Source organism: Struthio camelus, chromosome 10 (assembly GCF_040807025.1).
Source record: "Struthio camelus isolate bStrCam1 chromosome 10, bStrCam1.hap1, whole genome shotgun sequence".
Lineage (NCBI taxonomy): Eukaryota > Metazoa > Chordata > Aves > Struthioniformes > Struthionidae > Struthio > Struthio camelus.
This window is the reverse complement of record NC_090951.1, coordinates 17,407,308-17,426,491: the sequence shown is the minus strand read 5'-3', so window position 1 is coordinate 17,426,491 and position 19,184 is coordinate 17,407,308. Positions and strand designations below refer to the sequence as shown.

At 40.9% G+C, this 19,184-nt stretch overlaps 1 long non-coding RNA gene across 2 annotated transcripts in view; it reads left to right on the top strand.

Annotated features, from left to right (window-relative positions):
* LOC104146321 (uncharacterized) overlaps positions 1 to 18,360 on the top strand; it is a 115,383-nt gene extending 97,023 nt beyond the window's left edge. For both annotated transcript variants that reach the window (XR_694619.2, XR_011143202.1), the window contains 2 exons: positions 17,661 to 17,752; positions 17,927 to 18,360. This is a non-coding gene — a long non-coding RNA (uncharacterized lncRNA). The remainder of the gene's footprint in view (positions 1 to 17,660; positions 17,753 to 17,926) is intronic.
* Positions 18,361 to 19,184: the final 824 nt, after the last annotated feature.

Here is a 19,184-nt window from a genome sequence, read left to right as displayed (position 1 = left end):
AGATTTGAGGCCAGTGTGCAGCTCTGAGACCATACAAACTTCCGCAAACGCAAAGGAAAGCAGAACTTCCCAAAGCAATTTCCCTCTTTGAAGATTAGGCTCCTGTCGCACATTGTTTCTTTACTTTTCATTTGGGGTCTTCTGTATGGCAAGACCTTCTTTTAATTATGGATTTTGTAATGCCTCATCTGTGAGATGACTCCCTTTAAGCAGGTACCTGAAAGAAGTTTCTGTCTGGATGCAAATAATTTTATATTAAGGCTTTTCATTCAGAACTCTCTCTGTTATGTGCATTTCAGTGATACGTTAAAAAGATCATTCTTCCTATTGAAAACAAACAGTGAAAAGCAAAGCTTCTTTGGTAGGGCTACTAACAATGTAGTCAGGGCATTACCTTCAACGAAGTGTACAGATATTTCTGTCTAGACCTTAAAAGATAAAAAATAAAGACTATGAGAAGTATGAGCATCCTATTTACAGTAACTGATGCTGCCAGTTGATTTTAGAAATGCTCATAAAAGCAGTGGTATTAGCCACCAGGATACTTAAAAGATGGGTTCTAAGATGGGTTCTCTCAGTACCCTGTTGGAGCTGTTCCACTTGTAAAACATCTCAGGATTTACTAAACCGAATGGAGCCAGAGGTTGATTCTATGGACCTCATGTTGAGGGAAGTCATCACGTTTCCTGTTCCTGTGTCAACATGTGTAAAACTGGATTAGCTCCATAGCAGAGGGACCCACCTCAGAGTGGGAGATGTCCATCCAAATTCTCTTGCTAGAAACACCCCTGGGAACTCAGTTTCTGAGTGGATGGCCCCACTGAGGAAGAAAGGCCAGCAGTTAGCACAACCTTCTCCTGGCTGATTTCTAGCTCAAAACATTAGTGCATAACCTTAGGTCAAATTTATAGTTTCAGATTGACTGAAACTATGTTGTTCAGCAGATAAACTGTTTTCTCACAACATTTACCTCACTTGCCTGCTAATGTTCCTGAACTCCACGGGAGGAATCGCTTTTCTAACAATGCTCCCATCGCAGGAGCCTGAGTAGGGCCCACCTCCCAGTCCTGCATGGCAGCTGTCTGTCAGTCCTACCTCTCCTGCCAATAGAGTGCTCTCACCTGAAAGAACTGTTAAGGGAGTCTCAAAGAGGTAGAGGAACAATGCCTCGTGTTTGCCACAGTGATGAGCCAGAAGCCTAGGGGCTGACAGTAGTTCAGATTGTGTTCTGGGTAAGGTATTAGGGAGAAATTACCGTATTCCATCGCTTGTGTTGGTTCCCATTAAAACCTGGCAAGAGAATGTCCAGCATTGCCCCCTGAGGTGGGAAGTTTGGGAGGAAATTCCCATTATGGTGAGTGGCAGCAGCTGCACACAGCTAAAGAAAAGGGAGCCAAAAATATGAAATATGCTGTTTGTGACGAAAGATCTTGGTACATTCTTTGCTGAAGACTTTTGGAGTGTGTTGTAAAAAATCCAAAATCAAAACAATCCCCCAAAACAAATCAAGACAAGCCCAGACTCCTGCAGACTTCTGGATGCAGGATCTTGGATAGAAGAGCAGGTGGAGGTCTTGATCTCCTAAGCCTCATAGCCTCATTGAAATCTATGGCATTATCTCAACCTTCACCAGTGGAAAACCAGGCCTGAGGGCTCTGGGTGAAGATTTTCAGCTAAAAGATTAGAGAGTAAAACTCAGATCTCATTTTAAACCCAAAAGGGAAGCATACTTCTCTGCTGAGTTTAACCTCATTTCCAAATGATTGATACCAAGCAGTAGGTTAGGAGGATGATGTTTTAAGCAATATTGTCCCTTTCTTTCCCTTGTATTTCTTTATAAGTAACGTATTACCAATATTAAGGTAAACTGAATCTATTAGACAACTACCTAAGGGGGTTGCGAAACTGGGGTCTGCATTATAAAGCAAGTGAAGTTATGACAGCTGTGACCCCAGAGGAATCAAGGCTGAATAAAGACTGTCTCTATAGCCGACAAATGATGATAAAGTGATCCTTTAAGCCAACAGTCAATGGAACCTGACAAGGCCAAACCTCCAACTAATGAACAGCCCAACCTTTGCTACCAAGGAGATGTACTGAAAGTTTAATCTCAATAAGGATCAAAATACATTTGCCCAAACATTTTTAACAAAAGAGTGGCGTGTATCATTAAGTGGTCACAAAGTTAGATGAGCGAGAAGGAAAATTGGAGAGGGTGGGAGGGTGTGTATTCCTACTGTATCACAGGTGCACAATATTGTCTTGATAGAACAATATCTTATTTTTCTTCTAAAATTGAATTTCAGATGGTACCTACGTCACACAGACCTAATAATACAGAAAGCAATTGTCTCAATGATTCCTATTAAATCTGTGCATTTCCAGATCCTTATAGAGTAATGTCAGTTACAGAACAATGTCAGGCTGACGGACGCAGCGCAGCGTTAAAGAAAAAAAATCATGCACACAATAGGCCAGCTGCACATTAATAAATATGTAATGTTTGATTAAAAATATGGATCGTATTTTTCCCCCCAATTGCTGACTACCCCTAAGGCAGAAGATGTGATCTGGCTCCCACTGATGGGTTTATTTCTTGCTTGCTTTGAAAATACAAACTAAAATGTTTTCCTGTCCCAGCTGTTTCCCATTGTTCATGTTTATCAGCTCAAAGGGTGAACGGAGGAATAAAAAATACGCTCGCATTTCAAATGTGCCAGTCAGTCAATCTATTGTTAAAAGAAGAAAGCCTAATTGTCTGTGCTGGCAAACTTCTTTTTGGTGAATGTCCAGTTTTTAAGAAAAGCTATTCAGCTGTGCCATTTGTTTAATACATGCATAAAAAAGCACATAAAATCACAAGTTTTCTGTGGGATGGAATGGGGGTTGGGGGAAATCACATCTATAAGTTATAGTCTTGAAACACTCAAGTGATGGCTTAAATAATAGTTCATGTGCTGCTTTTGTGATTCTTGATTGGATTGAATAAGTGTCTAAAAGGAAATTTTATGGAGTAAGAGCTAACAATGTCCTAAAAACTGATATTGCCCACTTTACTAAGCTTTATGCTTAACTTTGCACCTCAGAAAGGCAGCACTCCTTTCAAATAACTTCATCAATGCAGTGGTTAAAGTCTTTCCTGGTTATGTTAACAGGAGTTTTGTCTTTTCTGCTACTGTTCATTTCTTCCCAAAATCTAGTCCTTCAGAGCCTCATCCTAAAAAATAGGGGGAAGTAGGTGAGGCAGAGAGCAGGGGCAACACATACCTTTATTTGCAGGCGAATCTTCTATTTATTTCCTACCTCTGTAATAAGTAAACAGCTATATCCTTTTTTTGACTTCATCTCCAGCTCACATTGGCAGTGGTGTACTCTTCCAAGTTCCAAAACAAGCTTGGCTAACTGGAACTGACACTCATTTTACACTATGAAAATGAGCAAAGCATTAAGTAGTATTGCTTTACCCCATCTTCTTACTGAAAGCACTATTTATCTTTGGAAAGCTTTCTGAGAAAGGGGTCATCTTTAGTTGCTCAGTTGTACAGCACAAACTGCAATAAATTCCTACAGTCTGAAAAATATGAAATGATCAACATAATAAATGACAGTACTGCTTTATTGGGGGCTTCCTTGTGTCTCTAGGCTTTGCTTCTTTTTGATGGGGGAATAAGCAAGTAAGTGGCATTATCAGCCACCTATCGTCCACTTGTGACACTAAGATGAGATGTCACTCACAGCAAAATGTACAGATCTTTCTTATATGAAGTGTTCAGTAACTCCTGAAGACATCTAAATTACCATACCTGGGTATCTGGATTAAGAGTCACAGAAACTGATAAGGTCATAAGACAGTTGTCCCAAGCGCTCTGCCGATCAGAGCAGCTGCCTTGCCCACCCTGAACTCACACTTCCCTGGAAGTTTAAGAGCTAGATGCTGCCTAAAATTGGAAACTGGTAGTCTGAGGGATGAGTTAACCACTACCACTCCGTATATGCTGAGGGCTTGAGTTCTTTTTAAGTCTACCCTCAGTAAGAGTTACTGACATAAACGAAGACATTTCAAACTGGAAAGCAGCATGAACCTGCCTCAGAACGAGTCAGCCAAAAGGTGGTCAGGGCGGAACAGTATTAACAGCACATTATTAAGCAACTCTTTACTTTTTTACAGTCTTGGACTTGGTCCTGAAATTGGCTGTTCGTGGATCTACCTAAGAACTACCATGAATCTATCCGTGCTCTGAAGCTGCACTTAAATATTTGTCTTTCAGCGTCTCACAGAGCTCTCTGCATACACGTCAGCAGACTTCTAACTGACATGTTCTTTAGTATCCCTTGCAAGTAAATTAACACAACTTCATGGACCTCATGGACCACCAGTGGTCTGTGGACCACAGTTTGAGAATCACATTGTTGAAATACTGGTTGTGTAACTGCTAAACCTACATGTCGTGCTAAAAAAATCTGTTGATGTGGATTTCTGTGTCCAACAGGTGATACACCATGCCTTTTTTTGTTTTCTGTTTGCTGAGCTGTTGATTATGTGTGCGAAATATATAATAGTCAAGCTAGTATAAAAACCAAGCCATCATTTCCATATGAGCCATATTAAGCTAAGGAACATGAATGATTATAGGGAAAATATTGAAAAATAAATAAAAGGCTGTTTAACAGCAGTAGATAGATTTTAGGTTGTTTTTTCCCTTCTCCATTTCTATTTTTACAGTCTGACCAGTAAATGGAGTTGTCTTCTTTTCTAGAAAGTGTCTTTCTGGTCTCTACAAGGAAGCTTAGTACATATGATAATTCTGCCCATTTTCAACAAGTGGTGTCAGGCAGTTTTGGCTGTATACTGGTGAGATCCAGCTTCGCTCATAGCTAGACATTTCAGGAACTGACACTGACCAGTAATTTACTGACTTTGCATAGTATAAATGATATGGAAATGTTTCAGAGAAGCTAAAAGCAAAAAAAAAAGAATTACCCCAAAAAATTCTAAGGTCCTGCAGGTGGAAGGGAAGCAGTGAGGAAGAAAAGACTACGTGGCTGAATTTTAGTTATTTATTTGGAAGATTTTTTTTCACTTCCTTAGGACCCTCTAGAGCAAAGTACCAGTTACACAGCTCTAGTAGGGTGCACACTGGGTGAGGTGCATAGCAAGCCAGCACAGAATCACAGAATGGCCAAGGTTGGAAGGGACCTCTGGAGATCATCTAGTCCAACACCCCCCCCCCCCCCCAAGCAGGGTCATTGAGAGCGCATTGCACAGGATCGCGTTCAGGCAGGTTTTTAATATCTCCAGGGAAGGAGACGCCACAACCTCTCTGGGCAATCTGTTCCAGGGCTCAGTCACCTTCACAGTAAAGAAGCTTTTCCTCAGATTCAGACGGAACTTCCTGTGTTTCAGTTTATGCCCGTTACCTCTTGTCCTGTCACTGGGCACCACAGAGAAGAGACTGGCCCCATCTTCTTCACACCCTCCCTTCAGATGCTTGTAGACATTGATGAGATCGCCTCTCAGTCCTCTCTTCTCCAGGCTGAACAGGCCCAGCTCTTGCAGTCTTTCTTCAGAGGACAGATGCTCCAGTCCCCTAATCATCTTTGTAGCCCTCCGCTGGACTCTCTCCAGTAGTGCCATGTCTCTCTTGTACTGGGGAGCCCAGAATTGGACACAGTACTCCAGATGTGGCCTCCCCCGGGCTGAGGAGAGGGGCAGGATCACTTCCCTTGACCTGCTGGCAACACTCTGCCTAATGCACCCCAGGAGACCATGGGCCCTCTTGGCCACAAGGGCACATTGCTGGCTCATGCTTAATTTGTTGTCCACCAACACCCAGGTCCTTCTCTGCAGAGCTACTTTCCAGCAGGTCAACCCCCAACCTGGACTGGTGCCTGGGGTTATTCCTGCCTAGGTGCAGGACCCTGTACTTGCCTTTGTGGAACTTCAGGAGGTTCCTCTCTGCCCAGCTCTCCAGCCTGTCCAGGTCCCTTTGAATGGCAACACAGCCCTCCAGCGTGTCAGCCACGACCCCCGGTTTAATATCATCAGTAAACTTGCTGAGGGTGCATTCTGCCTTCATCCATGACCTGGATGAATACGCTGAACAAGACTGGACCCAGGACTGACCCCTGGGGGACACCGCTAGCTAAAGGTCTCCAACTAGGCTCTGCACCACTGATCACAGTCCTCTGAGCTCTGCCGTTCAGCCCTCAGGTGAGAATTTTGCGGGGGGTTGCTGGATGCCAGAGAAGTGAACAGCCTCCATGGGGCAAGCTAGAGTGACCCCGAGCTGTGCTGGAGAGGGGTGCGAGAGCAGCCTGCAACCCTCGCGGGGCGCAAAAGCTCACCTTAGTGTCAGGAGTCCAAGGGTTGGAGCTGCTGTAAAGCGATTCAGTTGTTGTTATTACCATTATTTATTGATAAGGAAAGGCATTCTTAGAGGAAATATGAAACATAATGCCTTTCTCCCTCTCTCTCTCTCTCTTCCTCTCTCTCTGTTATCTATTTTTAAAAATGATGAAGAACTGTGTTCCCTTCTATAAAGCGTTCAAACTGCCACAGCTGGACAACACAGAACACTGAATTCTGTAGCTGTTCAGAGCAATTTCTAAAAACCCACTATTAATATTCTGCAGCATCCTTATTAAATTGTATCAGACTTCTCCATTAAGGATGAAGGAAAATTTTGGCTTAAATTCAGTAACTGATGAATTGCTTAGAAGGCTTCAGTTAGTAGTTTATGAGTTGTTCTACAGCCACATCACATCAAATCTACCGGATATAGGCAGATTTTGAAAATTCAGATTTCTTTTTTTTTGCAGGAAAGCAAATGTAGTAAAACAACAACAACAAACCGTCCAGTGCCATGCTACTGAATGCACATTTAGGGACTAATCCAGTACTCACTCTTAGGATTTCTCTGTGCTGATACAGTGATGTAACATAAGTAGTATTTCTCGAGATCTGATACAGCCCTAAAAAATTGTTCTCCTGAAAACTCTAGCTCGTAATTATACTAGTTTACAGTAGCTAAAAGTCTACGTAGTGCTAACTGGTGGTGGTCACAAATCTCCACTGCCCTATGATTTGTGTAGCCATTTACACCAATTATTATAGACATAAAATAAAAACAGATCAAAATGGAGCACAACTCTCTGTGTATGCTCAGCGCAGGTTCAAAGCAGTAGCAAATTGTGTCCCATGTAAGTGTCAGTCAATAACATATGTATGAACATGAATTCACAAAACCAACACACAGAGACCTATTCAATGATCTGAAAGAGCATCTGAACAAGCATAGCAAGTGTTGGAAATTGCTGCTTCCCAAGAGCCATTCTGACATAGTCTGGGTACAAATAGGCAATGGTATGCATAAGTCAGTCCATCACAATTTACTTAAGAATTTGCTGGCCTTCCAGAACAGAGAGAATTTTGCAAAAGGATTGCTCAGTAATTGCTAGGGAGAAACTATTGCTAAGACAAGACTTGGCTTTACCAAAAGTGATCCACCGGTTAAAGTCCTACTCCTGCTGTAAGCATGGTCAGGATAAATCCACACCTGAATAACCTGCACCTTATTTCACCCAGACACCAAATTTTTCTAGCAGAGGAAAAATTTCCTTTCATCTGGTTCTTCTCTGGTTTAAAGGAACATTCCTTCCTGCTAGTTTTTCCTTTTATTTTTTTTTTGTAAAAAGCTGATTTTCTCAGTATGAAGCTGTTCTGCATTCTTTGCCCTTTGGGAGACAGAATAATTGGCAAGACTTGGCAGAATTAGTGTTATTATTGAACTTGTAATTGTCTAACATCTTAGCTTCCTAGCTGGAAAGTCAATACAATATGATGTCCCCCAAGCCAAATTAATATAATGTTAAATGTGGTGGTTTGAAACTGCTTGAAACTGTTTGAAATCCTGCGTATCCTACATCTAATGATTCAGATATTAGTAGCTGAGGGTATTTAGGTGCTTTCCCCCTTGAGATAAATCTGTCTCTTCCAGTCTATTTTCTGTTTTCAGTCTGTCAGACCTAACAGCAAAATTTTTGCTGTGAGTGGTTTTCCCTCAGTGCCTTTGAGCTTTACCAAGAACTCTGAGGGAGACACAGAACCCTAATATATTGGTGCACAGACCACATTTTGTATGACATTTTTTGATTATTTTAAACATTTTCTTTTGTAACCTCAACTTCTTTTGAAAGTAGTACTCAGTGCAGAACAGTGTATTGGGCTGGATTATTAATGCATTATTTTATTGCCATGAATATTGTTACGCCCTGTTTAATACACTCTCCATTACAGTGTTCACGTCATCCACTGTGGAAATTATGCTCTCGAGCAAAAGTTTGGACTGGACTGTACTTTACTATAAATAAAACCCTGTCACATTGTTTTTAAATTTAAACTATAGGGTGCAGCAGCATAGCATGAGATTTTCAAAAGTAATTAGCACTGACTCTGCTCTCTTTGAAGTCAAGAAAGTCTGCTTTGCCATGGATCTGTGTGACTTCTGCTTTGAAAGACAAAAAATGTCATAGACTTTTTACAAAATGCAGTGAATGAAACCCATGTTTTGTTTTACATAGTTTTCTATTACCATCCGAAAGGACGGGTTTCTTTAGACAACTTGGACCGTCTGTTACATGCAAAATGTGCTTAGGTAGCGCTAAAGATCACTGTCTTTTCTTTACGTATATAGTATTTTTCTTGTAACCATCATGTCCTGTTTTGGTTTGTGCAGTATACTATAACATCTTGCAATTAATTTTCTCAGGAGTCATGGCCACCCAAAGCAATAACTTTTGACACAACATAAATGAGGGTTATGTATGGTTGGTGTCAGCAGTTGCCTGAATAAGCTGATAATGAGCCATACTTTTTAAAAGTCATAATCAATCGTTCTGAATTTAGAAAGTCAGATCCATCAGCCTGACATCAAAATGTCATAACCCATTGATCTCACATTGCATTCATGGATTCTTGACTCTTTTATTAATGGCATTCAGCTGTGCCAGTTACATGAGCAATCCTAAAGTTATCTTTTCAGTGTATCATTTAAAACACCGAGTTAGTGGCTAAATCCCTTCATTCTTCTCTTAAGCTTTATTAATAGTTTCCATTAATTCCAACATAGTTGTTTTAAACTTCGAACAACCTTAAATCCGATATTATCTATGTAAAGAAATAAATAAGGTGAAACACCTGTGTGTTAGAAAGAGCTGAGCGGATTGGGTTCCCTTCTGGGGGTCATTCTTCCGCTGCTCTCACAGTTTGTGATGTGAACACAGTCTTTTAAAGAAGTTACTTCCTGATATCTCACTGCTGCCCATCTGTTATTTTCTGTATCTCCCGATGACATGTCACCAGCAGTAGTGACAATTTCTTATCCACTGCTGTCAGAAAAAGAATAGCTTAGGAGCTTGGAAACAAATTTCAAACCAAAAGTTCCTTTGAAGTTGATCTGCTATTCAATGAAGCACAGTGTAGAAGAAATAGTAAACATGTCAAGATAAAGGGAGGGAAAATGGAAGCAAGAATGGTGGAGCTTGAGTGATATGAGCTATATTTGCATACATATCCTAGGTAACTTTTAGGTGAAGTTATTTACATGTATGCATAGCCCTGCTAAAATACCCATTTTCTGTTGCTGTAAGGGATTTAAATCTGTGCCTTAGGATTAGTGAATATACATTGTCTTGTTAAGGTAACTGTTTAAGATAGAGTCTAATTTTTTGCTTAGTATGGCATTTTCTGTGATAGAGAATTTTACAGCAAAATTTTTCCAATATCTTGGAACATTCAGGACTCTTTTTATAATATTTAAAAGATTTTTCTCTGATATTCAATTTAAACTTTACAAATTTGAAATGATAGTAGAACTATTTAAAGTCATTCTGAAACAAAAACCCAGTAACATCAGAACATGATGTGTCAATGTCTGCCTGCTCTGTTCCAATTTTTTCAAACACATTTTCAGTAAAATCAAGCATGTCCCCATGAAACAGGTTTCATGTTTGAAAAATAGTATTTTCCTAATGTGACAATATCCAAATAAAATATTTTGACCTGGTCTAATAATCACACATTAACTGGGCTAGACAAACAATAGCTTGCTTAATCCTGTGAGCCCGCTCCCTGCAGGACTCTCCCTCATATCAACAAGTTTGTGGAATCAGGCCCTTTGTTTGGATCAATGCTCATCCCTTCAGGCAGATCTAATTGGCTAATTCAATCACACTAGCTATTTAATTAATAAGGAAGGCCAAAATTCCACATGAGTTGGAAGGATGAAGAGCCCAGGAATGACCCTTGATAATAATAAAAGATAATTACAACCAAGAATTGCGTTATTCAGGCTTTGTTATTGACATGATAAGCACTGCCATATGCCATGCAAGCTGTGATGTGCACCCTGGTGATCCTAGGTTTAACAAAAGATCCTAGGTGTAACTGCTTGTTGTATTCCAATACAAATGAGACTTTTCTGGCAAAAGATTAGACGCTATATTTAAAATCAGAAAAAAAGAAACTCCTCAGCAGTAATGATGGAGCAGTAGTTTGGCCACTTTGTTGCCTGTATTCAGGTAGTACTTCTAAGATCAAAGATCCATTTTTCTGTATATAAGATCAACTTCCAAGGCAGGAAAGATGTGAATTACCAGACCGAGCTCCAGGGAAATAGTGGGCTGAAGAGCTGCAGAGCCACTTCAGCTGGTGAAAGCAACTAGAACTTAGTGCCTCAAAAGGAGGAAAACATGGTCTAGCAATCCAGCTCCTGAGTGAGGGCATCTGGGTGCTGTGTGGAAAAGAACAAAAATAATTCTTATACTAGAAAAAATAGATGCTTGTATGGAAAACTGCCAGGTTTTCTTGCAAAAACAAGCAAATCCTGAAAACAAGAACTATTAGGAAAGGGAAAGGGAGAAACGAAGGGAAAGGGGAAACTAAGCTGTTGGGAACTAGACTTAAAAGATTAAGATATGGGCTTAATTTTTGGCTCTGTCACCCACTCCTTGTGGACCTAGGCAAGCTGGGTCTAGCAGTCGATCTGTTTCTTTCTCCCATGCTTTGTCTTACCTATTCAGAATATAAATTCCTGAAGGCAGGGAACCATCTCTTCAGCTGGGCATAGCACAGGAAGTCCCCTATCTCGTTAGGGTTTCTTAGACGAAATTAAAAGTTTTATAAAATCTTCCCCAATTTGCTAAAGAGTTCCTGAATTTTATTGTACATTAAAAGCCTGAATCTGAGAAGCCAATGTATTTAATTTGCAATGAATGTAACCCTTCAGTAAGATCACAGCTGTAATGTTACAGAATCAGTCAAGTAAAGAATAGTCCCTGCAAGAAAACCTGCCCGTTCTTTTTTCTCTTTAACCTCAATAGAGCAGTTCTTTTGTTAATTACAGTTACTGCACACTGTGATATTGAAGTGCTCTGTTCTCAAACATATTCTTATTTATTTTAGTCCTTTTTTTCCCAGGTAATGAAATGTCAGAACCCTACTTTTTCTGGTTTTGTAGTATGTTGATCAAAGTGACCTTTGCTTTGCGGCAGACACAAATCAATATAGCGCTCTGCAGTATTTGACAGATAAAGGTGCAACATATAATAAATGGCAATCACTGACGAGGAGAGCAAGAAAATACCTGCCAACTTCAGTTCATACCAGCAATTTTCAGACAATGCCACATGTTATGTTCAAAGTAAAATTCATTTGTCCATCTAATAACAGAGATGGGGGATATTAAAGGACTCAGTTTTGTTAAAGAAATGTTTCATCTCAGAGTAATAATTCAGAGTCCAGTCAGGGTCTACAGTGGTTGGTTGCAAGTAAAGTTATTACATTTTGAAGACAGGTTAGAAGAGCAATTTTCCTCACCGTAAAGGAAAGGGAGGGAGGGAACTTCTACCCAAGAAATGAAGTAGTAGTTATATATACACATACAAACACAGTCTCTCATTCTTTCTCACATATACACAGATACACACCAGAAACTTCCTAATATCCCAAAGCTGTCCTCCAATATATTTTGTTCACAGCTGATGGTTCTATTTTCTCATATTTTCCCAAGTCTGTTCATAAGTTATGTACAGAAGTACCCTATTTTTTAATTTAAATATTTAATTGCAACTAGTATCTGCAAAATACCCGCCAGTGATTAGAAGTCAAGTGGCAGCTTCAGCCTACTGTAAATGAAGTCTGTGTGTGCTAAGGATGGATGAATTTCTCTCTTACTGGGGCTTGACGTTTTATTCTCAATAACTCTCATAATAGCTGAACATAAGAGTTTTGTCTGAATAGAGAGCAAAGCTTGATTTTACCCGCTGTGATGAGTTGTGCTAAACCTTGTCAAAGGTGGCCGAGCAGCTGCTTTTCACAGCACAAACACAAGCAAGCCACCCCAGAGAACAGACTCATGGCAAAGCATGAGGGAAGCTGAACTCTGTGACCCAAACTATTTCTCAGTGTGAAAAGTGAACGTGGGCTTGGGGCGTTTGAGCACTTCTAGCCTCTGTGAGAGAAGCAGCATCTGTCCAAATGGGTGTAGTTCTGGGTTCTTCATAGAGTGTTTAATCCTGTCAGATGATCTTTAGTTCTGAGCCTGTTTTTCATTTCTTGTTTACTGAAACATGAGTGTCTGTCCTTCAAACGATGCAAAAAAAACCCTGCTGGTGAGGACTTCAAATGAACATGTTCTACCTTGTTTGGGCACCCAGAAAGCATCTATGTTTTCTTCTTTTCACAGGAGGCTATGTTATTTGTACCTATTAACTTTGATTATGGCTGTCAGGCCATGACCATTTACTAGTACAGTTCAGGTCTTATGGTCCAATATATTGGTGTAGTTTAGTCTGAAAAAGCAGCCAATGCTCCAAACAGGAGGATGATTATGTCATTGCGAACACAATGTCATTTCAGCATGATGACCAGACCATGTCATCTTGCATCAACGTGCAATGATGATAGGTCTAGAGAATAAGTAAAGCACCCAAAATAAGGGTTGCAATCTTTCTGAACTGCTTCAGATTTAGTGAGCTTTCCATCGCTCATCCTGCTCCTTTTCCTTCTCTTTATATCCCTTTTATTCAAAATGATCAGGCAGAGAAGTGCTTCATCCTAAGTTATTAGTTTGTCATGTTTGCAGGTGATTGGGACTTACGGAAACGGATACCAAGTTCATTGCCCTGAGGTTGGATGTTGTTCTGCTACAGTAATGTGTGGGTTTATGGGAGGAGGGAGAAGCAGGATTGGCATGGAGGGAGAGACTCTAAACATCATAAACTTGCTGAGGGGATTGTCACCCCAACTGGCAAATGCTCAACTGTGAGCAACAGATTTATTACCTGACATAATTAATTGCCTAGATAGTGACATTTCCCATATTATAGACAATCGTGAATTATGAGCCCAGCTGCTAGCCTTCTCATTCACTGAAATCGGTTGATAAATATGTTTATTCGAGGTCAGCTTGGCCTCATCCATTAGAAATATTGTTTTTCTAAACATTACATTGATTTAATTTACCTCTAATCAATTTAAAATGGTTCTGACAATTAACAAAAGCTTCAAATATGACCTTAAAGTAATAGGATTCATTAGCTATGTTTAGGATTAAACTTATCCTAATAGGGCTATTTTTCTTCTGAGGGCATGTAGTAGGCCGACTGGTGGTCAGTCAAAATGAAATCAATTATTGTAAATTATACAGTTTGGGTTGATTATGTCGTGCCTGCTAATTTGTATAAATAAGGACCTCAAACAATAGAAGCCATTTATTAATAACTATCTGTATCCCAACCTGTATCACACTTTATGTTACAGCTGCAGGATCATCTGTTACCCATGAAGTATTATATTCTCTACTGCTAGGCATATATGCTAATTAAACCCATAATTAATTGTAACAGTTATAGTTAAAGTCAAAATGCTGACAGCCTTTTTGGCCTATTATTCATGGTAATCAACTGATTCAAAAGGCAAAGTAATCAACAATTCCTGCACTAGCCAGGGGATCATAATACAAGAGCAGTACCAGTGACAGCTGGCACCCACAGGTCTTTGGATACAATAGGAAATATAAACCTCTAGAACTGAAATGCTTCAGTATGAACAGTGCCTATTGTTTTTCTGAGACAAAATACAAGCATAAGTCGTATTTAAGAACTGAATCCCTAATGCAATGGTTAACAGAAAGGCACAAGAGCCGTGCTCCAGCAAATATGCCCTGCCTTCCCCCGTAGGTGGGCTCTGTAATAGCAGCACTAAGAATTCAGTACCATTATTTGGTATCTTCTGGTTAGAAAACTTCACAGATCCCTCCCCCTGCTCCTGGTCTCTCTCAGATTAGGCAAGAGAGTTCTGGAGAGGGTTTGTGTAATGCAAGAGCAGGTTTTATTTGCTCCACGCTCATTGAATGCCTAGCTACTGAAAGGTGGATATTACCCAGAAGGCATGTGCTCTCTCTGGGTACTTTCTCAGGAGAAGAGAAGCGTTAAGCTGTGCAGGAGACATCACATGTCCAACACTCATCTGGCTGTACATCAGCCTTTGAACTTGTGCAAAATTCCCCTTATTTTGTTCTCAGATGCAGTGGTGGATTCCACACATGCACAAGCCATCGCTTTTGCAGGTCCCAGCCATAGCAGCCCTGAGAGGACAGGGTGGAGGGAGAGGAATAAGGAGGGGACAGTCTGGATCATCATCATCAAGGGTCCCTCAAATACCCTACTGGAGCTGAAGATCTTCTGCGTGGGCACGATTTAGGGTGCCTAGACCATGGCCATAGCTCTTGAGCAGCCCACCAAAAGTGGAAGAGGAAGTAAAGGCAGAATCAGTTGCCACTTTTAGCTTTCACACTTTGCAGTCCAGATGAGGTGCAAGGCCAGACGAGCCATCCAAACATATTAAATACACCAGGTAAATGTCTCTACACAGGTCCCTTCATGCTTTCTTCATCAATTAAAGCCAATCTTGTTATCAGCTATTGCACGTGGCCTCAGATCACAGTCTCTTTCTGAGTCTTGCCTTCTTTAGTCAGGCATGCTCATGGCCCACAGCACCACTAAATCACCAAGTTTTTATATACACAAGCTTAGATGTGCTGCTTCTTGAACAAGGTTATCCAATGTTTCATTACAAAAATTTGCACTGTCAGTTAGAGATGCCCATCAAAGCCTATAAAACAAACATTTGTGGGCATCACCAAGAAATTGTTAGATCTCATATACAATGTGTGCCTTTAGTGGCACATTTTTAAATAAAATATAGTGTACTAGTGATTTCTAATGCTTAAAATAAAATAAAATAATAATCAACTTTTAGCTGCAGTTTCCCCCCGGTTATTGAGCTGAACTTAATGACTGGCTGAAAAGTATTTGTCAACACAACAGCTGGAGAGCAACACTTTCTTGTAGCTTTATGTCACAGCATATGCCAGCCACTCAGAACATGTGATAATTCAACTGGAGCTGGTACTACAATAGCAGATGGGTTGAAGCATTGTTATTCTCACTCTAGCTCCCAGCCCTTGAGGGATCACTAAATAAAATCAAAGCAGATGGACCATTACAAGCTCATTTGTGTTCACTACAAGCACCTCAACCTCCAGTTGTGATATACTGCACCTTTGTATAAAATGACATGTATGGTAACATGACCTAATGAAAATAGCATCAGACTTGGCAAGTGAAGAATGAGGCTGGGAAATATGCACAGATCTGTTTATCACTGAGTTCTTACCTTGCAGAAAGGGTTCATTTCCACCACTCCCCATGTTTATCATTTTATTTCTATCCATGTTTATCTTTAAATTTCTGCACACTTGTTGCAAGTACCATAAGAGGTGGCCGTGGTTCTGGCTGTAGACAGTCTAGCAGGTTTCCCGGCCTCTGCGGAGATAGGACCAATGCTACTAACCACAGCGGCAAGCTCCTGTTACTCACCCATTTCTACGCTGCTGATAATATGTTATTCTGGGTCTCCCCCAAGTGGCAAGGCTTTGGCCACCCACTGAAACCAGTATCTGTGGGGCTCAGGGCTTCCGCCTGCATTAGTCAGCCTCCTTGTACGGTGGGGTCTTTCACAAGCCTGCAGTGTTGCTCTTATGTAGGTTTAGCTTGGGACATAAAATCGATTGCTCCACGAAGCTCCAAGATTCTTGACTACGAGACCAGAGCCAGCATCGCTGATCAAACTGTGGATGTCTCAGGGCTTGCAAGGTAACAGCGTCGAAAGGGCAAAACATTACTAAAACTATCAGTCGGTCAGAGAGGGATCCTAGCGTGCTGCAGGCAAAGTTAGAGTTGAAAAAATTCTTCATGCCAGCCACAGTTACCCAGCGTAAAGTTGCAGTCACCTAGTAGCATCTCTTTAAACTGCACATGCACACAGGGTTAATGGCCATTCCCAAGCTAAATTTCTTTCTAATCTGAGCTTTTTATATCTGCCTGTATCTATTTTTCTACCTGGTTTTAAACAGCTTCTGTGCGCTAGCCCAGGGACAGCTGCCTCAGTGCTAAACCACATACACTGTGAAGTCATTAAAGGCTTTGGGATTTTTTTTTGCCATTGCTTCCTGTGTAAGCAGGTAAAGTGGTAGCAGTCAGTTAGTAAAGGGTTGGGGGTTTGGAGAGATAGATGCGTTTGGATTTATTTGGATGAAAGATCTTATATAAGACTGTGTATCGTTAGTAAAAAAACCTCCATAGGTCGACTGACTGCCAGGGGTCCCCATCATGCCAGCTGCTGCTAGATTTTAAAGACCAGGACAGGTGCAGCAATGGAAAGCCAAAGAAATTGCTTCATTAAAGTTGATAAATACAGTTGAACGTCCGTGACTGGAATATGCAAGTTGAAAAATACCTTGTTTAACTTCTGTGAAACAGCCTCCTGCTCTGTGTTTGAACTGAAAAATCATGACTGGCTCAGCTAATACTTCTCACCTTAGCTGGTAACTTCAGGGCAGCAGGACAGTCTCAAGGGCATGGTTCCCAGGTAGCCTACTGCATGCAGTTCGTGGTCACGTTCATGTCTCGTTTGGTTGTTCTTCCTGAGCATTTTCTGTAAAGTTGTAGGGACACATCCTCAGCTGTGACTCAGCATAACCCCATTAGAAGCACTTGCAGGTCAGGTCAGACATCAGCACTGTATCTTATCTACTGGCCAGCTTTCCTAGCAGCAAAACTAATTTGCTCAGATAATTCTGTTTCCTGCCATCTATTACAATAAACGAGCGACTGTAGCTTCATTGACGTCTCTGCTAACTAATGAGTTGGCCTTGTAATTCTCAGCTAGTAAACAATAAGGGGGGGAAAGAAAACCCTTACTCTTCTAAATACAGGAAAGTTTTAGGTCAACAGCTTGATGCACTGAGCAATGCTGCATCTCCCTACCCTCCCCATTAATGGAGCATTCTTGCCAGAATCTAATCAAACTGAGGCAAAAACAATTAATGGATCAATCACTCCCTTGCAGATAAAGTTCCCTGGATAATGTCATCTCATGTGGAGCCGCATACATGCAAGTAAACACATGCAGCCACTGTGGGGGAGCACGAGCTTTCAGAAAAAAGTGGGAGTAAACTGGCAAGGGATCCATGGCTACAGCTATTGAAGAAAAGATGTTCTTATGACAGGTTAACTTTATGGCACTTCACTTTGAACAGGGAAAAGGAAATGAAGATAGACTACTAGCAAGCGTGAAACATCCCTGGAGCATACCTATTTCAACAGCAACAACTTGGAGGCCAAAAAAAAGGTATTAAGATGATTCTGCTTTTTCCTTTTGACAGTATCACACTACTGAGAGCATGTCTGTAATGTTATAATTTATATCCTTGTTTAAAATTAAAATATATACTAGTTTATGTCCTGCTTATATTGCTTTGCACAGGTTTGATATTTAATAACGCCAATTTTTTTTTTTTTTAAGAGATTTCCATTCTTCACAAAACCTCAGAGTGTCAGCATTTTCTTCTGGCTTTTCCTGGAAAACACCACTGTTTTCAGACTAGCTCTGCTGGGATAGAAGAGTTGTACTGCTCTGGTTAGGTTACCAAGGTGAGCGGACACTTCTGCAGCACTGTCAGGCTCATTCGGCCAGTCATTTAGCAGAGCAATGTTGAAAAATAATTGCATATTTATCCTCCCCTCCCCGAGTCTTTAAATATGCAGGGAAAAAGTCACAGAAGAACCAATAATGTGACAAGAATAATGAGGCTGAAGAACAGTAGTACAGTGTGAACTCATATATCTCTTGGTTTCATTTACATGTTTAGCAGCTGCTTGTTTTTCCATCATAGAAAGATCATTATGTGGCTTGTAAGAAGAGAGGGGAAGTCTGTTCACCTTTGGGCAACTATCTCTGCATTTATTAATAGTTGTTGCCCATATCATCATACATTTAATTGCTACGTTATAATTTATTTATTCATTGATTTATTGTAATAGATGGGTAGAAACAAAATTATCTTTGCAAATTATTTGGTAGGTGGGAAAGCTGCATGGTTAAAGAAAAAAAAAACATAGTGTAGCTTGTGAGATACTGTCTAGTGAATAGCATCTTAATGTGTGAGCGCTAGCATACAAACTAGTCTTGTTAGAAAGCAAAGGTGAATCCAGCCGATCGCTATACCATCTCAAAAGAAATGACCATGTACCTTACGTGAAGTTTATACTTATGTTCCTGGATGGCTCATTTCCTGAAGGAAAGGGCAGATGGCCAAAGAGGAGTGATTAAATGGGATGGAGAGAGAAGAGGACTCAAAAATTAGAAAAATAAAGGTAGGAAGTTTGCAAAGCATTTGGGTAAGTTAGGGCTGACCTTCTGTTAGCACGGCTTGCTTTCTGCAAAGTCAGTATTTATGTGGCTCCTGCCTGCAGAATTTACTGGCTTTAACTGCCTGGCAGCTGGAAGGCAGGCCAGGGCTGCCGCCCGGCTCGTCGCTGCCTTGCTAAGGAGACGGCACGGCTTTGCGGAGCTGGGCTTTACACCGCGGGCAAAATTCATAAGAGCACTTATGGTCCTATTCCCCCACCTAAAAGGGGGGGAGGGTTTGGTTAGCACGTAGGTTTTTTTCCTATAATGTAGCTACCGCCTAAAGCCGTGAGCTGTCTCCGTTTGAGCTGGCCGTTCCCACTGAGCAGCCCCGAAGGGCAGCGTGGGCATGAGGCCCGGCCCCACCAGCCCC